This window comes from Canis lupus, chromosome 23 (assembly GCF_011100685.1).
Source record: "Canis lupus familiaris isolate Mischka breed German Shepherd chromosome 23, alternate assembly UU_Cfam_GSD_1.0, whole genome shotgun sequence".
Taxonomy (NCBI): domain Eukaryota; kingdom Metazoa; phylum Chordata; class Mammalia; order Carnivora; family Canidae; genus Canis; species Canis lupus.
Genome location: NC_049244.1, coordinates 22,494,497 through 22,521,146, shown reverse-complemented (window position 1 = coordinate 22,521,146; position 26,650 = coordinate 22,494,497).

The window sequence follows — 26,650 nt, the reverse complement described above, 5'->3', positions numbered from 1 at the left end:
TAGATGCTCCACTCACAAGGAATTGGCACGTATCTCCTCACTCTTTAAATATAACCTACACATAGTAACTTCCTTCCACAAAGTACATACTGGGAAGCAGGAAAGAAGTAAAACTTACAGTGGAGAAATGTGGCAAATACTACCTCATCCATGTGATCAAGCTTAATATCAGCAATGAAGTCATGTTAATTGCATGTTACCTTGATATGGCATGATTAGAATAGATTTTACCTCTGTGACCTCTCTTCCAAAAACCCATCAATCTAGTCTAGTCATGAGAAAACACCAGATAAATCCTAATTAAGAAATATTTTACAAAATACCTGACCAGCAGTCCTCAAAACTTTTGAGGTCATCAAAAACAAGTCAAGTCTCAAAAAGTCAACAGCCAAGAAGAGCCTAAGGAGACAAGACAACTAAACATAATGTAGTATCCTGGATGACAACCTGGAACAGAAAAATGACATAAAAACTAAGGAAATCTGAATTAAGTATGGACTTCAGTTAATAATATTATATCAACATGGATTTATTAATTGTGACACTCCTTTATAATATATTAATAATAGGAGAAACTGTGTGTAGAGTATATGAGAATTCTTTACTTTATGTTTTTTGTTTTTTGTTTTTTTTTTTGGTAAATCTAAAACTATTCTCAAATAAAAAGTTGATTTTAAAAACTCAAATAGAGTGTCACTTGTCAAATTCTTATGTTTCAAAGTTATAAATTATCTATCCTTTGCTAGACTGTTAGATCTACAAAAAGCCTTACTTTTCATTGACTCCTCTACACCAACTTTTTCTTTTTATTAGTCTCTGTATATATATGCATATTTTATATAATTTAGTTTATTTACAACAACATAAATCTTAAAGAGCTCTCTATTATCATCTAAAATGGTTATTTTCTAGTTTGCTTTGCTAAGGCTTTCTGACATATCTTTAGATAGATGTGCACTATTTTGATTATTTCTCACATTTGTTTTTTTGAAAAGATACATTTTCACTCTTACAATCTGAATTAGACTCAAATTGCCTTTCCTTGAAGAGAACTCGTTTAAATCCACTAGACTTTTAGCAACATATTGAAAAATAAGTTACCACATCAAACTATAAATAGCTTTAATATGCAGATGAATCGTGTTTGATCTGTAAGTAACCAACAGAAGTAAATTTAATAATAGAGATTCATCAGCCTTGCTGGTTTTCCACATTCTCTGAATTGGAGTCTGTCATCTAATGGACTGTGAAAACATGGTGAGACTCAGAGTGACTGCCTCTCGGAGGCACATTTACTACTGCACCTGAACACAAACACAAGCAGAATCATAAAATGGCAAATTGCATGTTCAGAGGCCAAATTGCAAGACCAGATTGATATTTACACCTGCAATTACAAACCAAAGCACACGGTACATTACATGTTCCAAAGAGATACGGGATCACATTTCACAGGCACAACCTGACTGTTGGAAATCACAGCCTTCATTGACACACATTGAGTTTTCTTACCTATAATCATGATCGCAGTGATGTGACCATTATGGGGAAAATCTTCCATTACATGTTCCAGCATCAAGGCTATTTCTCCTGCAAAAGAGATGGACCAATCATTGCAAATGATAACTAAGGGACAATTTGTATTTACTGGGGAGAGAATTTTGTCATTGTGGATCTCTGAAAACCTCAGAACAATCTTTACAAGTTTATTTCAATATGGACAAGAGAAACAAAAACTAAAGATAAAGAAGAGTAGTGGATAGAGCATTACTGGGTGAAATTCTAGCTCATGATGGGATTTACATGGGATTTGAAATCACATAGAGTTTCTGGTTGCAGAAATGTAGACGAGAAATGGGAAGGAAGAGAAGGAACATGCAAAATATAAATAAGGACTATCCCTCAAGAAGACTTAGCCAAGGAAAGGTGGAGACATTTTAATAAATATTTCTTCATTCCTCCAAGAAATTCCTGAAAATATAATTTCTCTAGATAAATAGCTCAAGAAAAAGATAGAAATATTCAAAGAAGGTATTCAAAACCACAAAATACAAAAACTGTGGAAAAATCTAAATATGACAGAGCTGCAACTTTACAGTATGAAAGACAACAAAATAAATACAAGTTGAAATATAATTGGTGACATGTTGCACACATCAGGGAAAATAATACAGGACAAAATGTTAAAGAAGTAAGATATAAAATTGCTGTAATTTGAATGATAGAAGACAATGGAGAGTTACATTCCTAAAGATCAGAACTAAGTAAAACATTAGAAATATAATAGAAGAAAACTACTGAATCTCCAGATCAAAAGAACTGAGCATATCCTGGGATTTACTAATAGAAAGCTAAATTAAATCAAGTCAAGAAAACACTGAGGTCAGTTTTCAAGAGCTGCAGTACTGAAGAGGGAGATAACTTCAGTTTGAGACATACTGAATTTATGATTCTTTATTCAAATGAGATACTGAGTAGGTAGTTGTATATGTACTTCTTGGCCTCAAAAGAAATGCATATTATATATACATATTTCTTAGATGTTACTGGAATTTAGTACAAAGATAGAGAACACATTTATAATATTCTGATTCATAATGTATAATAATAATTTTGTTCATTATACAAAAAGCAATTTCAGAATCCAAACACTATTTTTAAAAAGTCACCTTAGATGAAAAGAAATTGACAAAAGAGGAAATTTCTCTGCTGGTCTCTTCATTATATTAATTCCTCTGGTTGGACTGTGGAGGGCAGAAAGCATACGGCAGATACAGCATAAGAGTTCCTTTTTACCATTTTCTAATAGTTTATGTTTCAATTTCTGATTGATTCTAAAAATATGCTGAAAATTGGGGTAGGGGATACCTTGTCTGAGAAAAGCAGTTAACCCATTATGATAGAGTTTTGTTTAGTTTTATGTCCCTTAAGGTATGTTAAGTTCATATTAAAGTAAGCATTTGTCTGAGAAAAACTCAAAAGATATACCTACAATGGTAAATTTTATCTCTCAACCTAACTGGAAGATGCCCAGACATTTGGCCAAACATTATTCTGAGTGTCTGTGAAGGAGTTTTGGATGAGATTAACATTTGAGTTAGGAGACTAAGTAAAGGAGACTATCCTCTTTAATGTGAGTAGCCTTCATCCAATCAACTGAAGACCCAAATAGGAAAAAAAAAAAAAAAAAAAAAGTCAAGGCAAGAAGATACTTCTCTCTGTCTGTTTAGAGCTGAGACATTGGTCTTCTGTTTTCAGACTCAGACTCAGACTGGAACTACACCATGAGATTTCCTGGGTCTCCAGCTTACCAACTACAGATCTTGGGACTTAGCCTCCATAATTACATTAGCCAATTCATTATAATAAATATCCTTATTTGGTTTATATAGATATCTACATCTATATCCTCTATCTATCTACCTATTATCTATTTATCTATATATCATCTATCTATCCATCCATCTATCCATATATATAGAGAAAGTAGAATATGGTAAGAACTTGTATTAAAAAAAAAAAAAGAACTTGTATTAAAGCCTGAAATCAACAAGTCTGCAGATGTCAGACATCAAGATGAGGCAATGGACAAAGCATGCTAGATAGAAGCAGGTAACCAACCACATACTATTGGCTAGCAACTGGCAGATCAAGAAAATCAAGGTAATAGTCTCAAACCAAAGACAGGTACTAGATACAATTTTTGAAACAGAATCCATGTCTTACTTATTCAAGAATTTGTTTTACTCTAGGATGGAAGCAATCAAAATGTATAACCATTCAAGGTAGAAGCAGATATGGCACATTCGAAATTTGATAATTCAAACACATGAGTGGAGGACAGAGTCTAAATATAAGAATGTCTTCTGATGTCAACATTTCATTTTTAAAGGGTTTATTATGGCAGATTTTCTTTTAATCAAAAATCGAAAAATAGCAAAAATAAAGCTTATATAATAAAAAAATCATATCACCAGGATATCTACTTATGAATATTTATCAAAACATTTATCAAAATTGTGCATGCCTTAGTTATATGTAGTGACACTGTGTTGCACCATCCATTTATGTAGAATAGAAGATCTATTTACTCTCCCAACTGCTTAGAGTACTGCCAGTTGACAGCCCTCAGCTCCATTTAAGAATTGCCTTCATCTAAAAAGAGTCATCTTGTCCAACAGCATACTTTCATCCCTGAAGCATCCTATATCCACTGACTGGCTGATGTGAGGATATAAAGGGCCAACCTCTTTGTCTCTCTTTGAGACCGCATTGAAAGGCTGTCTCACTTTTAGAACCTAAGAGATCCCCTATGGTTTGTTAAGACTTTGTTGTGATGACATTGCAATTTATCACCTCTTTCTGGGCAATCTTACTTCTCTAGCTTTCTGCTTCGTTGCCTTCTGTCCTTACCCCATGCTAAAAGTATGGTTGAATCAACAGTTTAAAGATAATACCCTATAAGGATGAGATTTTATGCACAGTATACTCTAAATCAATTGCATTATAGTATGATCTGGCCCCAAAAGTAGAATGTAGGGTCCCATAAACCAAAGGGTGCAAATAGGAGCAGCTTCACTAACCATCACTGAATAACCCATTCATGAAAATTTTGTTTTCCATTCCCACATTCCAGATTCTGGAGGTTTACAGGTCCTCGCTCCCAAATGGTAGTTCTTCTACCAGAAGGAATTCTACTGATCTTTAAGGTAAGGGTACTACCAGCTACATCAGAATTCTTAAGGTGTTTAGAGACTATTGGCAACTAATAGGAGTAATTGACCCTAATCAACTGGAGGAAGTAGGCTACTCTTACAAGGAGTATAGCTGAATATGTTCAGCATCTAGATAATTCCCTAAGGCGTGCAGAAAGGAGACTTAGATCCTTTAGGAATGAGGATCTGGGTCAACCAGCAGAGAAGGTGAGAAGAAACTGGAATGGTTAATAAAAGAAAGAAATGATTAAATATCAGTTTTAAAAGACCAGTTTTGATGGCAGGAATGATCATTTATCTCACTAATCTTCCTTTTATAAATTTACTCCAGGAAGGTAAGATAATCATAATTTTGAAAGAATTGCTTCCAGAAATTAAACAAGGAAGTATATTTGAACAATGCAAGATGTGGACTTAGAAGGCATGATGTGTCATCCAGATAAACTTCAGAATGAACTAACATATTCCCTAGCTGCTAGGAGTACTGCTGGCAGATAGACTGGATTTGGTCTATGCAAAACATTTAACCAAAATGTTTAAACTAACTGGACATAATAGTGTGAGCTTTCTAAAATTGCTATAGCAGATGCTATTTAGTTGCCCTTAGCTGAAGAAAGTTGCTTCAACAACACCTCACCACTATTTTGGGTAGCCTGCATCTGATGAAATGTGTGTATGAAGACTCAGTCCCTTTAAGTAATCTGGGAATAACTATGAAGTTGCAATTGAAGCTCACAATATTTTGGTGTCATTTGAGTCTTTTGCTATGATTGCATCATGGACCAACTTCTTACTCTGCCCAATCCTATTTTACTTCCTTTCTACACTAGTGTAAATTCAGAGAGCATCCCCTAATTAGTCTCTTGAATACTAATTTCTGTCTCAAAGTTGGTTTCCTAGGGAATTCAATCTGCAATATTGTCCAAAGATGAAATACGATTGAGTTGTTTCTATTCTTTAAAATAGAATCAATATTTTACAACCACATACTATCATGATTTTGAAGAATACGTGGTAATGTACATTAAAGTTTAATGTTGAGTGAAAAAGAAGGTATAAAATGTGATTATGAAGACATGTGAGAGAGGCAAAATGAGAGAGACATCTGAAAGAAAATGTCCCAAGATATTTATTTGTATAGGTTATCTAGACTTAAGAAAAATGGTAATTAAAATAAATAAATAAATAAAAATTTAAAAATAAAAGAAAAATGGTAATTTTCCCCTTTGTACTTATCTGTGTTTCTGAACACTCCACAATTAATATGTATTGATTTTTAATTAGAAAAGAATATTTTAGTTGACATCTCAAAGCTTGATCTCACAGCACATTTTAGGAAACTGTGCTATCAATGTAATTTTTACACATAGCTAGGATGACTTTTTTCCATTTATCATTCTAAGGGAGCTATGGGCTTCTTCATTTTAGCCAATGTAATTCTTAATGGTGAAGCTATATTTTCTGTCTTTCTTTGTGATGAAATATTGAACAATTGCTATTTTCAAGTCTACAATCCCATTGAGGGCTTCCCAGCCTAACTTCTGACTTGCCTGTCTTTAGGATAAGAGACCAACGTATGCACATTGCACTTCTCAGTGCTCAAATGCAGAGAATGTGTATGTGCACAAACTGCTGTTCTTGAACTGTGACAAAACACCTAATCCACAGGCATTAACTTTTTGACCATTAGGACCGAAGCTTTCTAAAGATGGTTATCAGGGATGCTATGTAGTTACCAATTTCAAGCTACATGCCTTCACACTACATGCAGCATCCCCATAAGTCATTTTCATCTGATGAATTTATTATTCTCTCTCAGTTCTCCAGCACTGCTATTTAACCTTGGGACCAAGAGCAATAGTCAGCTGAAAAAGAGGGGTGGTGTGTGTGTGTGTGTGTGTGTGTGTGTGTGTGTGTATGTGTGTGTCTGTATAAGAGGCAGGGTGCTAACTTTTTTAACAACCAATTCCCTCAAGAACTGATTTCTTCTAAATTGGAAAGATCCTTTATTTTGAATGACTAGTTGATGTGATGCCTGGTTAAGTGATTACCTTCTGAGAGCTGGCACTAGTGACTGATACAGGTTGACAGGACCAGGTAACTGAAATAGGCATCTACTGCCAGCTGTTATTAAATGAAGCAAGAAAAGAAGAGGATTAAAATATCCTACAACTGTGGTCTCAAGAATGAGAATATAGCAACACAGCAGTAACAGGAGCAGCAAGATAGAGGCATTAACGAGCTTTCTATTCTTGTTACCACTTTAAGATGAGATGGCTCTGCATTTTGGAGGTAAATCTCACCCCTGTTATATATTTCCTAATACTCATATGATTTCTGCAAGTGTCATGCTACCCAGAACCAGCTGCATGCATTCCATTCCTTTTGTTCATTTCCCTTTTTAAATTCTCTTCCAGCAAAATCAAATTTTTTCCAGCAAATAGAAAATGAGGCATGTGACATTTGTTATCAGAAATGAAAACATGCTTGCCTTGCTTTTGGTAATTCATTTCTACCTTTGTATTTGTAACATTTAGTTTTAGTTATTATTGTGAAACAACTCCAACCCTTCGAACTGGCCTAATAACTTGCATGGCATATATAGCCATTAAAGAAACCTGAAGCTTTGGACAAAGCTTGCCAACAAATTAAGGAGGCAGATTATTACTCAACAAATGTCAGTATAACCTGAGGTTCCACATTATAAAATCATTTCCAAGTCCTAATCAGCAGCTCATCTATTTTCAGCAATATTTGACACAGCATAATGTTACTGCATCAAAGACATGTGGGCAGTCTTATGGCATTCCTGACTGTGATGGATTTAACTAAGTGAAGAAGGTATTGGTTTATTCTGGAATCTGCTTCAAGTACAAACACCTTAGAGCTGAGTATGCTTGAAATAGTCTGCTGCTTTCGGCCCTGTGTGCCAAATTTAGGTGTACCTTCACACATAAATAATTTTCTCCAAACAAAAAGGAGCAGATTCACCACATATCTAATTATTACTTGCAAAAAGGCCAAATTCAGCATTTTCGTTGAGAGTAACTGAACTCACTAGACAATGAAAAGTTCATAAAATAATTAGATTAGGTTAAATATATGACTCTGTGTATGTGTGTGTTTAACTTAAAATACAGAATAATCAAGAGCTGAACAGTTGATTTAATTTCATTGACAAACATGTTTGAAATGAAAATCAAGGGGACAATCCTGATAATTGCTTTTATAGCAATTGAAAAAAAGTTTCTGAAATACTCAGTAATTGTTTTACTTATCCATCTCATTTTGCACTTCACACTAGAGATTTTGAGACTTTAGCTATCAAAAACTTATCAAATGCATAATCATTAAAAGAAGAAATAGATTTCTGCATGCCAGTAGATGAATCGTTCAAAAACAGATGAATAAGTGAAAGATTGAATATGAAATGAAGCCAGTAGCTTTTCAGTGCCTTGTAGATTTCAAAGGTTTTTACATATATGCTTTAAGTGATAATTGTTAAAAATAACATATGCACAACATTCAAATTTAAGAATTCAGTTTGTTTCTTCATTTCTCACCACAAGTACCAATCTCTCCTAAGCTCTACCTCAATTATTTATAAAATAAAAATAGTATATATAGGAATAAATATCACCTAACTTACTAGTCGGTGCAACTCCACTAATCCAACCTTCTCTTTTTCTTGCACTTCCATATTCATTCATTTACTCGACAGACATTAATTATTCTCAATTTATGCTGAAATTGTAATATTCACAAGAAATAGATTGAAGATTGGTTTCTTAATTCTGGGTGCTTTCATTATGTGTGAGAGGCTGTGTGATATGAGTCAGTAAATCAGTGAGATCTGGATTAAGATCCTGAATATACTGCTTTCTAGCTGTGTGTGGCAGAGATTATTCATTGTCTGTTCAAATCCATCTCAGACTTTGCTTTAGAAACAGATTTTTTTTCTTCCTCCCATTCTCCCTACAAATAGCACTGCACTCATTCCTATGATGCTATCATTAACCAATGGCACTATAGAGTTGAGGGCGGGGGGGCGGGGGGGAAGCTTCCAAGAAAATAATTTAAGAGGGAAACAGACAAGTGCAAAGAACCAGCTCTATCCTCCCTCATAGTTTCTCCTAATTTCTGAGTGGAATATAGGTATTCCATAACTCACAGAAATTTTGGGTAGGTAGGCAAACCTGAGGATGAATGTCAAGTATACAGGTTGGCAGATCAGGGAAAGAAAGAGTATGAGTCCATTGATGATTTATTGGAGGCTCTATACAAATCACACTGCCTACTCCTGAAATTTTTTAATTTTGTTGGTTAACATATAATGCAATACTAGTTTCTGGAGTAGAATTCAGTGATTCATCACTTACATATAATACCCAGTACTTATCACAAGTGACTTCTTTAATACCCATCACCCAGCTAGCCCATCTCCCATTTACTTCTCTCCACCAACCATCAGTTTATTCTCAGTCATTGAGTCCATTATGGCATGTTTCCCTCTCTCTTTTTTTCTGTTTTCCCCCTTCCCCTATGTTCATCTGTTTTCTTTCTTAAATTCCATATATGAATGAAATCATACAGCATTTGTCTTTCTCTGACTGATTTTGCTTAGCATAATACATTCTAGATCCATCCACATCATTAGTAATGGCAAGATTTCACTATTTTCAATGGCTGAGTAATATTCTATTGTGAGTATGTGTATACCACTTCTTTATCCATTCATCAGCTGATGGATATTTGGGTTCTCTCCATAATTTAGCTATTATTGATAATTCTGCTATAAACATTAGGGTGCATGTGCCCCTTTGAATCTGTATTTTTGTATCTAGTAGTGCAATTGCTGGATCACAGGGAACTTCTATTTTTAACTTTTTGAGGAACCTCCAAACTCTTCTCCAGAGTGACTGCACCAGTTTGCAGTCCCTCAAACAGTGCAGGAGTGTTCTTTCTCCACATCTTCGCCTGTTTCTTGTGTTGTTAACTTTAGCCATTCTGACAGGTGTGAGGTGATATCTCATTGTGGTTTTGATTTAGATTTCCCTGATTATGAGTGACATTGAGCATCTTTTCATTTGTCTGTTAGCCATCTGGAAGTCTTCTGTGTTAAGTGTCTATTTATGTCTACTGTCCATTTCTTTACTGGATTATTTGCTTTCTGGGTGTAGAGTTTGGTAAGTTCTTTTTGATTTTGGATACTAAACCTTTATCAGCTAGGTCATTTGCAAATATCTTTTCCCTCTCCATGGGCTGCCTTTTAGTTTTGTTGATTGTTTCCTTCATTGTGCAGAAGACTTTTATCTTGATGAAGTCCCAAAGTTCATTTTTTGCTTTTGTTTCCCTTGCCTCTAGCAATGTGTCTAATAAGTTGCTATGGCTAAGGTCAAAGAGGTTGCTGCCAGTGTTCTTCTCTAGGGTTTCAATGGTTTCCTGTCTCACATTTAGGTATTTCATCCATTTTTAATTTACTTTTGTGTATGATGTAATAAAGTGGTCCAATTTCATTCTTCTGCAAGTTGCTATTCAGTTTTCCCAATACAATTTGTTGAAGAGACTATCTCTTTTCCATTGGATATTCTTTCCTGGTTTTTCAAAGATTAGTTGACTATATGATTGTGGATCCATTTCTGGGTTCTCTATTCTGTTCCATTGATCTATGTCTCTGTTTTTTTGTGCCAGTTCCATACTGTCTTGATGACTACAGCTTTGCAATATAACTAGAATTGTAATACCTTCAGCTTTGCTTTTCTTTTTCAACATTGCTTTGGCCATTTGGGGTCTTTTTGTGGTTCCATACAAATTTTAGGATTGTCTGTTCTAACTCTGTGAAAGATGCTGGTGGTATTATGATAGGGATTGCATAAATGTGTAGGTTGCTTTAGGTATTGTAGACATTTTAACAATATTTGTTTTTCCAATCCATGAGCATGAAATGGTTTTTCATTTCTTTGTATCCTCTTCAATTTCTTTCATAAATGTTCTATAGTTGCCAGAGTACAAATCTTTTATCTCCTTAGTTAGATTTATTCCTACGTATCTTATGGTTTTGGTGCAATTGCAAATGGGATTGATTCCTTGAGTTCTTTTCCTGCTACTTTGTTATTGGTGTATAGAAATGTGACAAATTTCTGAACGTATTTTCAGACTATAATGCTATGAAAATAGAAGTCAGCCACAAGAAAAGAGTTGGAAAGACTTCAAATATATGGAGATTAAAGAACATCCTACTAAAGAATGAGTGGGTTAACCAGGAAATTAAAGAAGAACTTAAAAGTACATGGAAGCAAATGAAAATGAAAGCATGATAGTGCAAAACCTTTGGGATTCAGCAAGGCATTCCTAACACCTAAACGAGATAGAAAAGGAACAGCAAATAAAGCCTAAAGCCAGCAGAAAAAGGGAAATAATAAAGATTAAAGCAGAAATAAATGGTATAGAAACAACAACAACAAAAGTCAATGGAATCAGATTAATGACACTAAGAGCTGGTTCTTTAAAAGAATTAATAAAATTCATAAAGCCCTAACCAGACTCATCAAAAGAGAGAGAGAGAGAGAGAGAGAAAGGACCTAAATAAAATCACAAATGAAAGACAAGAGGTCACAACCAACACCACACAAATATAAACAATTATAAAAGAATACTATGAAAAATTATATGCCAACAAACTGGGCAACCAGGAAGAAAGGAACAAATTCCTAAAAACTTACAAATTACCAAAGCTGAAGCAGGGAGAAAGAAAATTGAACAGACCCATAACCAGCAAAGAAACTGAATCTATAATCAAACATCTCCCAACAAATACAAATCCTGAATTGGATGGTTTCCTTGGGAAATTCTACCAGACATTTTTTAAAAAGGTTGTCTATTCTTCTCAAACTATTCCAAAAACTAGAAATAGAAATAAAACTTCTAAATTCATTCTGTGAAGCTATCTTGGTTCCAAAACCAGACAAAGACTCCACTAAAAAGGAGAATTGCAGGCCAATATCTCTGATGAATATGAATGCAAAAATTCTCAATAAAATACTAGCAAATTGAATTCAATAGTACTTAAAAACTTATTCACTATGATCAAGTGGGATTTATTCCTGGGCTGTAGGGTGGTTCAATTCTTGCAAATGAATCAACATGATACACCACATTAATGAAAGAAAGAATAAGAATAATATGATCCTCTCAATAGATGCAGGAAAAGCATTTGACAAAATACAGCATCCATTCTTGATAAAAAATATTCAATAAAGTAGGGATAGATAGAACATACCTCAACACTATAAAGGCCATATACCAAAGACCAATGGCTAATGTTATCCTCAATGGGGAAAAACTGAGAGCCTTTCCCCTATAGTCCAGAACAAGACAAGATTGTCCACTCTTGCCACTACTATTTAACAGAGTACTAGAAGTCCTAGCCAAGGCAATCAGACAACAAAAAGAAATAAAAGGCATCCAAATTGGCAAGGAAGAAGTCAAATTTTCACTATTTGCAAAAAACATGATACTTCATAGAAAACCCAAAGACTCCACAAAAATATTGCTAGAATTCATACATGAAATCAGCAAGGTCACAGGATATAAAATCAGTGTGCAGAAATTTGTTGCATTTCCATACACCAATAATGAATATTTTTAAACTGTGAGTGAAATTATTTGTTATATTTGTTAATAACTAACAAAAATTACTAATTTATAAAATATGTAATCTTAGAGAGTCCCCTATTTTTCTGAGCCTTCTTCTCCTCAGCTTTAAAATAATATCAGCTTTAGAGGCACCTGCATGGCTCATTTGGTTAAATGTCTGCCTTTAGGCCATGGTCATGCCAGGTCATGATCCTGGAGTTCTGGGATTGAACCCCATGTCAGGCTCCCCACTTGGGCTCTCTCTGTCTCTCTGTCTCTCTCTCTCAAATAAATAAAATCTTGAAATAAACACAAAATAAAACACAAAATCTTGGAAATAAACACATACATACCAGCTTTGTAGAATTTTCAATTAAAAGTTTTAATGTGTATAAAACACAGCACATAACAAGGGTGTGCATAGCAGACATTTCGTAGGCATAGATGTTCTGACACAATCTTACAGCTTGATTACAGTGAATTCTGTTTTGCTTGGTCAGAATCTCGTTCTTACCAAGGGTTGATCTTGTGCTGAATCTCAAAATATGTTATAGAAATTAAATCCTAATCTAATGAGAATTTTCATTTACATAAAGGCTGAAATCATAATAGGATTTAAGTAAGAGAGAAAGCCAATAGAAGTAGTAACATCAGTAGGGAATCAACCACTTGCTGCCAAAAGTAAGTGGTTTTGCCTTTTCAGCTCTATGATTTGATATGGTTACTAGGAAGAGACAAATACCAATGAGGAATATTTATTTCATATCCATAGTATGTTGCCTTCATGGAAGGTGAGGTCATTGGAAAATTTGCCAACAAAATATACAATCCATGTCCTATCACAATGAGAATTGAAAATATAGGAAAACCCCATATGAAAAAGTCATATCTTTGTAAACAATTACGTATTACCCAAATTCCTGTTGCCCAAACCAGATGCAGGCAGGTTCCATGCAAGTTGTTAAAGATGAATTCTTATTTAATAATTTTAAATACTCCTTAAATATAGATAGGTAAATAGATAGATACAGATATATCTGTTGAGTTTCACCAAATGCTTTTTTTTAGGAGTAAGTGGACATACACTAATGAGTATTAAATAAATGAATTAACAAATAATAAATGTAGAATGGAGTGGAAATAGGTAATGATTCATTTTCTCTTTGGTTTTATGTGTAAAAGATTTGTTATTTCAACCTGGTAGTCAAATGTAAAACCTTTCCAAAATAATGTTTGTAAGTTTGTTTTAATCTCTTATGTTTAACCTAATTAACACAAATAAAGGAAATGATAATTAATACACGAGAGCCTCTATATGACGTTTATGGTGCTCAGTGTAATAAATGAGGGGAAACGTCTGGCATTTTGAATAATGCGATAATTAAAGAGGGAAAGGAGAAGGATCCATTGTCATCATCATAATTAAAGATATGAAGATTTTCCAAGAACACAGACTGCCTCAGGACTTGCACAAACTCTACTCAAGACCAGTAAGGGAATAGCTGGATAAGCCTTTGTGGTCTGTCTTTACAGGAGAGTTTAGAGTTACTTACAGCCCTTTGAAATTTTCCCTTGGCTGCTTCGCCATAAGATACACACAGTTTAAGAAGTGCACAGCCTTTAACTCCATAGTTAAAGGGAAGAGGGAAAAGTATTAGTCATAGTATCACAAACAGACACGGAAGAATCTTGGAGATCCAGATGTTCATTTTGTAGATGGGGATTCAAAGGCCAAAAAAGAACAACAGTAGTTTTGTTTTGTTTTGTTTTTTTAAGATTTTATTTATTTATTCATGAGAGACCCAGAGAGAGAGAGAGAGGCAGGGACACAGGCAGAGGGAGAAGCAGGCTCCATGCAGGGAGCCCGACGCGGGACTCCATCCCGGGTCCCCAAGATCAGGCCCTGGGCTGAAGGTGGCGCTAAACTGCTGAGCCGGAACAACAGTAGTTTTTTAGGAATCTTTCTGAAACAAGAAAATGTTGGCTAGAGCTTTTAGGGTCAAACTATGTGACTGGCACTTAAAATAGGAAAATATCAATAAATATCTATAATAGTTTGGAATTTCTGTCATTTGCAAGTGAAAGAACATTAATTTAATTTTCAAGAATTTTCCATTTTTATATCAATGAGTAGTAATGATAATTATATACTAAATATAAGGTTTAGGTAAAAATTAATATCTGCTTAGAGGATAGGATAAGCTCTAGGCAGATATTAATTTTTACCTAAACCTGATATTAATAGCCTAATATCAGTGATAAAATAAAATGTACTGCTCTCAGGCCCTTTGCCAATACCAGTGATAATGTGTGTGTGTGGTTCAGGGGATGGGTACAGGTACAGGCTAAGATCCACAGGGAATAACTAGATATATACAAAAAAGTTCAGAAAAGGAGTTTTAGGGGTAAGTTCTATCATGGGCTGAACTATTCTGAACATGAAAATGAGAATCTTTGTTTCGGTCTCTTTTAACTTCTGAACAGAAGAGCCAACTGCATAAAGTAAATGGCAGAACAAGTTGGTAGAATGTTTGAAGGACATTCAAAGACAGATTTTAAATGCTCAGTTTTAAATTACTTGCACTTCCAATATGAAAATTCTCTACTCCCAAAACTTTCCAAAAAATATCTGTTAAACACACAGTGACTGTGTGTGTGTGTATGTACATGAACCTAAAAAAAGAAAAAGAGCCAAGTCCCCTTGAGCAAATGTCATATTGAAGATAAAGAAATAACAGTAAGACAGAGATATGGAAAACAAATATTTATTGGACACAGAACATCAGAGACAAAAATTACCATGAAATTTGACAGAAAAACAGGGATGGTATTAGACTTTCCACAAAGCGTGGCAAGATGATTTAGGCATTTTTATGAATCACTGTTCAACAAAGCAATTATTGACAAGCATGCTATTCTGTAATGAAGAGTACATAAATGTTAGTATAAAAATAGATTCATGGTATTTCAGTGAAGAAAGGTATATAACAGAAACATTTTATTGAAGTAAATGCCCTCAGAGTCCACACAAAACCTACTACTACCAACATTGTTTCAATGTGTCAATCCATGCACAGCCAATTTAGTAAGCAGGGTGAAATTAGGGATATACAAACATGAAAACATTTTATTGTTCGCCAAAACTGACTTCAGCCATGTTGATTTGCGTTTCCATTCTAGGTCTTTCCAGTCACTCTAAATAAACCTTTTCCACTGTTCTTCCAATCTCTGGGCCAAGCCCGCAGTCTCTTCTGCCACTAGGAGTATGCCCTACAATTTTACAAAGCTATCCCTCATCACAGCAAGACATGGCTACATCCAATGTACTCACTGAACCCATTAGAAACCCATGTACTCATGCCATGCCCTGAAACAAAATTACAAACTCTTCCATTATAAAGAGGAAAGAAAAGCCAGTACTTCTTTCTGGACAAATGACTCAGGACTCTAACAATGTCTTCAAATCCCCTCTCCCTTAGAGTTATCTACTTGTGTTAACCTTTGAGGTAGGAATGGTTATAGCAACACAGAAGTTGATAATCTTGTATTAGTCTTGGAGGCATAAGTCCCCAATAATATTCAGCTCCCATCATCTTTTTCTCCTTCTCAATAATGCAGAAAAAACGCTAGATGACACAGACCTTTAAAAGACATGATGTGACACTAAAATAACAAAAATGGATTTCTTAAGGTTTTTTTTAGTAAAATAGCTCTTGTTTTGCCAGTGTGGCAATAGTGATAAAGAAGGCCCAAATATTAATGGGGCCTACTACTGTATAGTCACATTCTTCTCTCTGGTAAAGTAAAAGCTAAGAAATTAATCCATCTTTAAATATAGGAATGTGGATTTTAAGATGCCACTGATGATTTTTAGTTCTACAGGAGGAACTCTGCTTTTATCTAAAACAAGACTTAGGCTAAACATAATTAAGTGTTTCTGTCAGTGTGATTAAACAGTGAAAATAGGATGCATGTTCGGAAAATATTTACACAATTCCAAATTATAAGGAGATTTAGCTGTCTAAGAACTGATCTATTAGATCAATTCAAAAGATGAATTCCTTCTATCTGTGCTGAACCTAGCTTCCCTTGGAAGCACCAACCTGGATCTGACAGGCAGTCAGATAATTTAATTTGATAGGTAGTCCTTAGTACAGTGGTATCATTCTCTGCATGGAAATCAGACATTTTATTGGCATGTTGATTGGTGGATACAAATAGGCATTTATTGGATGGGAGGCTATGACGATGGACATCTTGGAATTTTTGAAACCACTGGCACAATAAAGAAATGTTCTGTATTGTGCATGACTTTTGAAGAATTACTGACCAGTCAAGTCAGTAAAAAGCCTGATTGTATTTATCTGTGCCTGAAATAGCAACTTTTCATAATAAACTCAAAGTATTTTAACACTATTTAAATGTATGCTGAAAGCTGAAGAAATGTAACTACTGTATTTATAGAGTCAAGATCTTGCTTTGTTTCATAAGGGATTCTACGTAAATTGTTAGCTATTTCAGAAAAGTACATGACAACAGCAATGCTGTTCATGATATCTGGGGCTTCAGTACAAACTCCTATATATATTAATCTGTATTTGTAGCTGCCACATTTCAGGGATTCTACAATTAGGTAGAAACATCTGGCTAGTTTATTTATCTTCCAGTTCAGAAGTACCTCAGGGTTTGTGTATTGAAAAACCTACTACTTTACTCCAAATTACATTCCTTTTAAGTTTACATTATAATTTGAGAATTATATTATTTTTTTGGAGATTTTTTTATATGAGAGAGTGCATAAGCAGGGAGAGGGGCAGAGGGAGAGAGAGAGAGAGAGAGAGAGGGAGGGAGAAGCAGACTCCTCACTGGGTGCAGAGCCTGATGCCCGGCTGGATCTCAGGATCCTGAGATCATGACCTGAGCTGAAATCAGACACTTAACCAACTGGGCCACCAAGGGGGCCTGAGAATTATATTAATTTTAAATGTGTAGAGATAATTCAGTAAGTATATGATTTTCATTTCAGGATAGTAAAGGAACATTACAAAGTACTTGTTAGCAAAGGGAGCAGTGTAGCTGATAGTCCTGGCTACTAATCAATCAGATTATATGAAAGCTTCAGGTCCTGGACACCAGATGTGGAGAAGATTCTCATTCAATTTTAAAGGCATTTCTATCTACATAAATGGTTGAAAAACAATGCCATGAAAATTGGCAGACTCAAAAAATATCCTTAAGCAATTGTTAAGAATTCTTTTGATTTTTATATTCAGTCCCCTAGAATAATGAATGCTAAGGTTCGGATAGATTAAGAATCTTCTCTGAGAATCGGGAGATAATGCCCAAAGCCAAAGATAGATTTTTTTTTTAACAAAATGCAAAATACCATCATGGTGTTCTAAAGATTTGCCATATTATGAGGCAGAAGACAAAGTATAAAAGTTCAGGTATGGAGGTAAATGTGGAGCCCTCCAAGGAGAAGATACTGATTGCAGGTCAGGAGTAAATGATTACTGTGTTGGGGTGCATTTACATCATTGACATTGTACAGGATAGGGGTTATCCAGCCTTGCTCCCCAAACCTAGAGGTTTCTTCAAGGTACATCAAGTAATATACTTATCAAGGATAGGACATGCATACAGGCTCCCTCAACTCCTGCTTCCCTTCATATATAGCAGCAGTTCTACACTGTCATATATATATAAAAAATGAGTCTACTAGGAAGTATATGTACATATACTTCCTAGTAGACTCATTTTTTTTAAATTCTGTGATTTTATAGATTGAGTGACACTGTTCTAATCCCAAGCTAGAGTTAACTTCTGTCTTAGTCTGTTCAGGCTGCTATAGCTAAATGGCAAAATATTGCAGACTGGGTGGCTTATCAGTAACAGAAACGAATTTCTCACAATTCTCTAGAAGTGTAAGACCAAAGTGCCAGCATTGCTGGGTTCTGGTGAAGGCCCTCTTCCCAGATACGGACTACTGACTTCTGGTTGTGTCTTTCTATGGTAGAAAAAGCTAGGGAGCTGTATGGGATCTCTTTTATAAAAGCACTAATCCCATTCAGGATTCCTTCCTGTCATGACCTAAGCATTTCCTAAGGGCCCCACCTCCTAATACCCTCACATTGAGCATTAGGATTCAACATATGAATTTTGCAGGGACACAGACATTCAGTCCAGAGGTTACGAAGTTGAGAAAAACTGTTAAACTGGTAGCCTTCAATGAACCAAGCCTCCCATACTCATCCCTTGTATCGTCCCCTCCCAAGCTCTTAGCTTGGTCACATGTCTTGCTTTGGTCAATTAGTAAGTGTGACACAAGCTTGATAAGGCTTGATAAGCACTTGCTCATTATATTTCCCTACCTAGAACATTTCCTCTTGAGAGTTCTTATCACAACTATAAAGAAGCTCAATTTAACTATATAGAGGGGCTAAATGACAAAGAATGAAAGAAATTAGCCAAAAGCCAGAACTAAGGCCCTAGGTATATGATGCCAATAGAGGAGCCAGACACAGTCCCAACTATGCACTTCAGCAGCAGAAGTCCGAACCAACATGGAAAGATACAATCCATCTTTTGCTCTGTCTCAATTCCTGATTCTCAGAAGAGTAAACAAAAACACAGTTGTTTTAAGTCATTAAGTGACATAAGATAGGTGAAACAGGGAGTTTGTATGACCCCTTAGCTAAAAGACCCAGGCTGCTGTATGTGTGAAAGCAAAGGAACTATTTTTCCATTGAAATGCTGCTCAGAGTCCCTGTCCCTCTTCTCTGGCTCAAAACTGAAAGTGTCTCTGAATGTAATAATAGTACTTTCCAATATAAAATAAGGGTTTGGGCATGACATGGATTAAATTATTTCCTATTTGTTTGTTTTAAATGTCAGTGACATGCCATTTCTGTGGTGTCAGTGGAAATTCTCAAGAATAGAAAATGATGTGGAAAATTGTAAATTTAGTTCTTTTTTAAAATGAAAATTCAACAGATGAAATTTCTTTTTCTATTTAGAGAATAGGATCCACAGTCCACAGTTCATTGCATTTGTACAGTAAGAGCATTAATATTCATTTACTGGTGTATAGTTTACCATGTAAATTGACTTTAATATCCATGTACTATAAAACACTTGGAATTCTTTAACTATTTGTATCTTTTTAATACTCAAATTTGGCTCTATATCCAATTGCCTATGTTTTTGCCTGAAGTATGAAGGCATGGTATTTTAGTTCCTCCATCAACTATATTTTTGGGTGAAGTTTGCACATCTACTGTGTAAGATCTGTAAGCTCTCAACTGATGCCAGGAAGTCCACTCACTCCTCCCATCCTACTGTGATCTCACCAGCCCCTACTCCACCCTGGTTGAATAATTATTTCAATAAAAATAAGTGTAAGCTCTCAGCTAGCATAAATGGGTAGTTGTGTGGAAAATTTTGTTTCATCCTATTACCAGTGTAAAAGGATGTGCTGTTTCTAAATGTGTACCATTTGGTAAACACATGCTGGGACTTCTAAAATCTCAAACCACCAAGGTTAAAAGTACACCAATAGCAAAATCTCAGTTATTTTCTTCCCTCTCTGTCCTAATATGAGACGTTGGGTAAATCACAAAACTTCTGCATCTCAGTTCACCCAGAACTAGACTGGGATTTCTAAATTAGATGGTTGCTGAGAGGATAGAATGAGGAGATACAATGATATGTAAATCTATTTTGATATTAATCCCTGTGAAAGGGGAGGGAGAAGTATGTGTTAATAAATATCATCATATAAATCCAATATAGTATTTTTATAAGCATTGTATTTAAAATTTGAAACTGAAAAAAAAATAAAATTAAAAATTAAAAACCTGGTTAATTTTATGTGTCAACTTGACTGGACCACAGGATGACGTTATTTCTGGGGGTTTCTTGAGGGTATTTCCAGAAGAGATTAAGATTTGAATTGGTGGAATGAATAAAGCAGATATCCCTCCCCAATGTGGGTAAGCATCATCTAATCTGTTGAAATCCTGAATAGAACAAAAGGCAAAGGAAGACTGAATTCACTCTGACCCCAAGCTAGAACATCAATCTGCTTTCAGTGCTCCTAACTCTGAAGCCATCAGACTTTGAGCAGAATCTACACCATCATCTTCCCAGCTCTCAGGCCTCTGCACTACACCACCCACTTTCCTGGTTCTCTAGCTTGCAGACAGGAGATGATGGAACCTCTGAGGCTCCATAATCACATAAGCAGTCACCTTATAATCAATCTCCCTCACTCTCTCTCACTTTCTCTCCATCTCTCCTACTGGTTCTGTTTCTCATTGGAGAACCCTGGCAAAAATAACCATGTATAAATTGGCAAATGAAACATTTTAAAATCAAGAGTAGATTTCTAAAATTTAGACATTGAGTAGATTCCCCAATTGCTTTGACAAGAACGAGTGTAAATTGAATTTTTTAAGTTAAATTCTATTTTTCTTACAATAACATTGGTTTCTAAGACAAACTAAAATGTATACAAATAGCCACAGCTCAGAAGAGTATACTTACGCAGCTAAATTATGTTAACCTTTAAGCTATCATATAATGATTTGCAGAATAAATTTAGAAGAGATTCTTTTTCTGTTTTATTTTAAACTATACTAGTTGTATGAACTTACTTCCCTGATTCTTCAAACATGACCTGATCCAACAGGAGGTTGTCACATTTCAAATATTTCTGGGCTGGGATTCTGAAGGAAAGGGAACCATAGGTGGGGAAAAAATGTAGCCATACTTGCTACCATGGAGAATCTTAACATGAGAAACTAGAAACCACCATGTCATTTCAATTTAAATGAACATCAAGAGCAGTATTAGAAGGAAGAGGAAGGAGGCTGTGTGGACGGAGAATGAAGGGACATGATGGTGATAGACAGAAAGTAATGGAGGAATATCCATGCTATGTCAACTTAATTTCAGTAATTATATTCTGCTATCACCTGACAATTTTACCCCCTTCCCCACTCTGCTGCTTTCATAGCATAAAGCTTATGGTAGAGTTTTTTTTTTTTTTTTTTTAGAGTTTTTTATATAATAGGAAGGGCCCTGATTATAGAAACCTCCAAAGCTCTCAAAGAATCAAAATGAACACCAACAGAGAATCAATTCCATGTGTAATAAATAATGCACTGAATGGATAGCCTCAAGACAGAGGTTCTTCCCACTTCTGCAAGGTGCATTTTCAAAAGTCAGTTAACCTTTCTATTGAGTACCAAACCTAATGGAAAACAATTTTAAACACAGGATCAGGGATGCCTGTGTGGCCCAGTGGCTGAGCATCTGCCTTTGGCTCAGGGCGTGATCCTGGGGTTTTGGGATCAAGTCCGCATAAGGCTCCCCACAGACAGCCTGCTTCTTCCTCCACCTATTCTCCACTTCTCTATGTCTCTCATGAATAAATAAATAAAATCTTAAAAAGCAACAAAAACAGCCACAACGCAGGACCACTCAGAGAATGCTGTGCTCTTATGCTCTCCTTGAGCAGTCTACCAGAGGAGAGCTTTATCCAACCAAGTGACGGCTGAGAAAATTTTGACAAACAGACCACTAGTGTTTCATGTATTTAATTATAGAACTGAGTCTAAAACAAAAGGTGGAAGAGTAATATATATATGTGTGTTCTGATAAAATAAAAAGGATGCAATTAAAAAATGGGAGGATATGTAGGATGAAACAGTACACTCACCATGATGAACAGAGTAATATCTGGAATAGTTGAATCACTGTATTGTACACCTGAAACTAATATAACACTATATGTTAACAACACAGGAATTAAAATTTAAAAACTTAAAAAAATGGGAAGATACAAGAGAGAGAGAAAAATGTAGAATAAGTTTTAAGCTATTGTGTAGGAATACTAATGAACACTAGCCAACAAGATAGCAAAAAATGAGAGAAAGGAAGATCAAGGCACTTGAAAGCAAACAAAAGCAAAAACCCAAATCTTCAAAATATCGAAATTTTTTTGCTAAAGATTTTATTTATTTATTTGAGAGAGAGAGAACAAGCAGGGGGAGAGGTAGAGCAGAGGGAGAGGAAGAAGCAGGCTCCCCACTGACCAAGGAGCCTGATACAGGGTTTGATCCCAGGATGCTGGCACCATGACGTGAGCTGAAGGTAGATGCTTAAGTGACTGAGCCACCCAGGCACCCCTAACAAAAGAATTTTTTTTTTTTTTATTTATGGTAGAGGGAGAGAGAGAGAGAGAGAGAGAGAGAGAGAGAGAGAGAGAGAGAGAAAGACAAGAAATTTTTAAAGCAAGGAAGACACATCAAATGTAGAAAGAAACGTAGGGATCCCTGGGTGGCTCAGCGGTTTAGCGCCTGCCTTTGGCCCGGGGCGCGATCCTGGAGTCTCGGGATCGAGTCCCGCATCGGGCTCCCTGCATGGAGCCTGCTTCTCTCTCTGTCTAAAATAAATAAGTAAACCTTTTTAAAAAAAGAAACAGTAAATATAACATAATCTAGTGATTATTAAATGATAATATATATAGTTGTGACCAAACATATCAGTCACAGTTAAAGTTTCTTTTAAAGGAAAGACATTTTCAAACTGGCTCATACAGTAAAATTTACCTCTATGCTAAAAATAAAGGACAAAGGCATAAGCAAAAAAAATGAGAAAGCAATGATTGCAATCCTAATAGCCAGATAAAGTTAAATTCAGGTCAAGAAACAAAAACAAAATAAGGAACATTAAATGAGACAAAAAAACAAACAAACAAAAAACAGTATAATGCTAAGAGTAGAGGTTTGAGAAGAAAAAAACAGCAACATTGAGTTCTACTTCAAGTTCTTCCTATAGCTTTGAGATCTTAGGCAAGTTCACTACCTTGAGTAGAAATTTCCTTCATATGAAAGAGTAATAATAAATTTACCACATAGAGTCAGTCCCTTCCTTCAATAGAAAATATAACCCACATTCAAACAATGAGGAAACAATTCCTGTCACCCACCAAGTGCTTTAATGCTGAGTGGAATACACATGCTCTATTAGCTTATATCCAGAATATTTTTATGAGCTCCTCCAGATGTTTTTTTTTTTAAGTATATTATTTAAAACTAAGAACCTCCTGTCCTTTTTGGATTTCTAAAATGACTGAACCATATTTTGGGCTGTGGATTTCCAAATGCAGTATCCCATAGTCCTATGTGGTAAACACAAAAAGAAAAAACTCACAAAAGCTCATCTAGCTTTTTAGCAAATCCATTGCTTTTCCCTCCTTTGGAATTAACACATGTTTATTGAATTCTACTATACACTGGGCACAAATGGCCCTCTTTCTTGCATTGGAATTTATCTCAATTCCACAAGCCTTCATCGAGGGACTGCAGAGGCAGGCACTAAGCGGTGCCAGGGTTGCAGATAGAAACAGTAGAGAGAGACAATGCTCTGTGACCTCACAAGCTGGCCTGAGTTCCCACCTCCTTATTCTAAGGAGATCTCATACTCCTGCCTGTTAGATTATTTGTCTCCAAATAGGTCTGGAAGACCTTTGACCATTGATATGTGGAGGTAGTTAAAGTAGGCACCCATCAGCCTATAGGATTTTCTAATGTGAATCACTAACCAGACCCCCAGCTTGGCTTTGACAGGTTGGACTGGGTTTCCATTGATGTTGAGTAGACAAAAATCAGAGAGCTTTCCCCTGCAGTCACAAAAGCAAGAAATTTTTCATCAGAGAACTAAAAGAAGGAAACAAGGAGGAAGGAATACAGAAAGGAAGAGTATAAGAGATAAAAGCAACAAAAAAAAAAAAAAAAGGAAGAAAGAGTACAAAGAGAGAGAGAGAGAAATGCCTTGTATATATTTATAGATTCAAATGCCACATAATTTGGCCTTTGAATATCACTAAATGTACCTGTCTCTGACTTCAGCTTTTGCATTATGTATTTATGTAAAATACATTTAGCCAGGAGGAGCCTTTGAAATTCTTATTACTATTCCTGGGGGGAAAATTATAAACTTGTTCCTGCTCATACAAACTCAGAGAGAGTTGTCTGAAATCCTCTGCAATATAATTATTTAATCTGAACCTAACTGTTATATACTCCCTTCTCTTTCCTGCCATTTGACTGACTGACATGCAATTATCCAATGGTTATTATATTTCATTAACATCTCTGGATCCTGTGTTCCCATTTTGTTGCACCATCATATGATATTAAATGCTTTAAATATAATCAGTTTAATCCCAGTTATATTGTATCAAGTAGTTTGCAACCTACAGAATTTCCAGATACATTTTCAGTTTGCACAGTAAATAGAGAATTGAGGCCTCACCCTGACTAAAAAATGGAAACTATTCATTGGAAGAGTCGAAACTGAAAGAACTGACAAGACCTGAAGATTTGAAGACAATTTTGGGCATCCAGTTTATCAGGTATTACAAAACCACCTGAATGAACCATTTCTTTATGGGAACATAGAGCAATGTCCATAATATAAATTCAAATATTAGGGCATTTGTGGCAGTAAGGCCTAAACAATGTGATAATACAAAAAATACCTTTATTATTAATAAAGTGTATCATAATCATGAGTTTTAACAGCCCATCTTTGACTTTGCTTGTGGATTCCTGCTGTGCTTTGTATCAAGATAAAGCAAATTTAATTTTTAACATTGTAAATATTATGATCATCTTTTCTAAGAGTTTAGATAGTAAAAATAAGAACAATTTCAATTCCAATGTTAGCATGACCCAGACATCATCAAAAAAGAAGGCTAAATGTCTGTGTTTTTTTAATAACAGATGGAAGTACAATTGGGCTCTGTTATCACAACAGAGCATATTAAATAATATGCTGGAAGGAATTTGAAAATGGGCAAAATGGAAAAGGCAATATGAAAGCACATACTGAGACTGAATCTCACCAGTTTGGGAAGAGATAGAGAAGTACTTCTAAATCAATTAAAAGTTTTTTTTTTTTTTCAATCTCCCAAAAAGATATGAATGCTCAAAAACAAAACAAAACAAAACAAAACAAAAAACAAAAAAAAAACAAAACAAAACAAAACAAAAAACCAGCCACTGAATTAGCTTTGACATTCTTCACAAATGAACACATATTTGTTGTGACTTTGTTAAATTAACATTTGGTAAGTGAAACCCTGGAATATCTGATAGTGAACCTTCATTCAACAAAAGACAAAGGAATTGTAATGGAGAAATGTAATACACACAGGTCCTGGAGGAAGTTAGGGGGACTATGGGTTTACTATGTAGTAAACCATCAAGGCAAGGTACAGGCAGAGAGACCTACACTACTAGGGCACATGCCTTTGTTAGGGTTAGTAGGTGGAGTGCTTGGAGTCTCCAGGCTAGGGACGCATTGGTCAATTTAAACCAAAAAGAGTGAAGTTTCAGTAAGCCGCATGGAGGCTGTATCTAAGCAGCACACAACACAAGGGCCCTGGGAAGCAGGGGAAACTTTATCACAAAGACAATTGAGAAAATCACATCAGAATATTATATTTAGAGGGACGCCTGGGTGGCTCAGCGGCTTAGCGCCACCTTCAGCCCAGGGCGTGATCCTGGGGTCCCGGGATCGAGTCCCATGTTGGGCTCCCTGCAGGGAACCTGCTTCTCCCTCGGCCTGTGTCTCTGCCTCTCTCCCTGTGTCTCTCATGAATAAATAAATAAAATCTTAAAAAAACAAAACAAAAAAACTTATATTTACCTGTGGACTCTGCAGGCCATTACGTAAAAAGTGTAAAATCTAAAATGGAAGCAGAGGACCTGAAATGGAGAATCTCACACATGTGCCCTCAAAAAAAACAAAGATGTAAGAACAGTCGGAAGAGAACGATTTCTTGTAAATGCCTACTTAGAGAAAATACAACTTACGTCCTGACTAATAATGAACATCCTCCATGACCATCTATCTATCTTTAAGCCAATGAACTTCCTGTTTGGACTTTAGCCAAGCTTTTGTTCCCCCTTTGTTTGTATTCCTTGAGCAAAATACAGGCTGCCCCGACTTTCAATGGATTCACCTGTAGCTTGCTACAGATTACATTTCCCAAATTGCAATTCCTCAGCTATTTCCAAATAAACTCAATTTCTGGTAATTTGGGTTTGCCCCAGTATATTGCTTTAATCACGTTGACAAGGGCATGAGCTACCCTGAGGGGCTAATGTTAGTTTAAGGCGCCCTCGGCCAAATGAAATGAATGCCAAGACAATACCACCATTCATTCACTTAGCTAAACTCTTGACAATATCATATTGTTCCCTTTTTTGTTTTGTGAAAATTAGTAA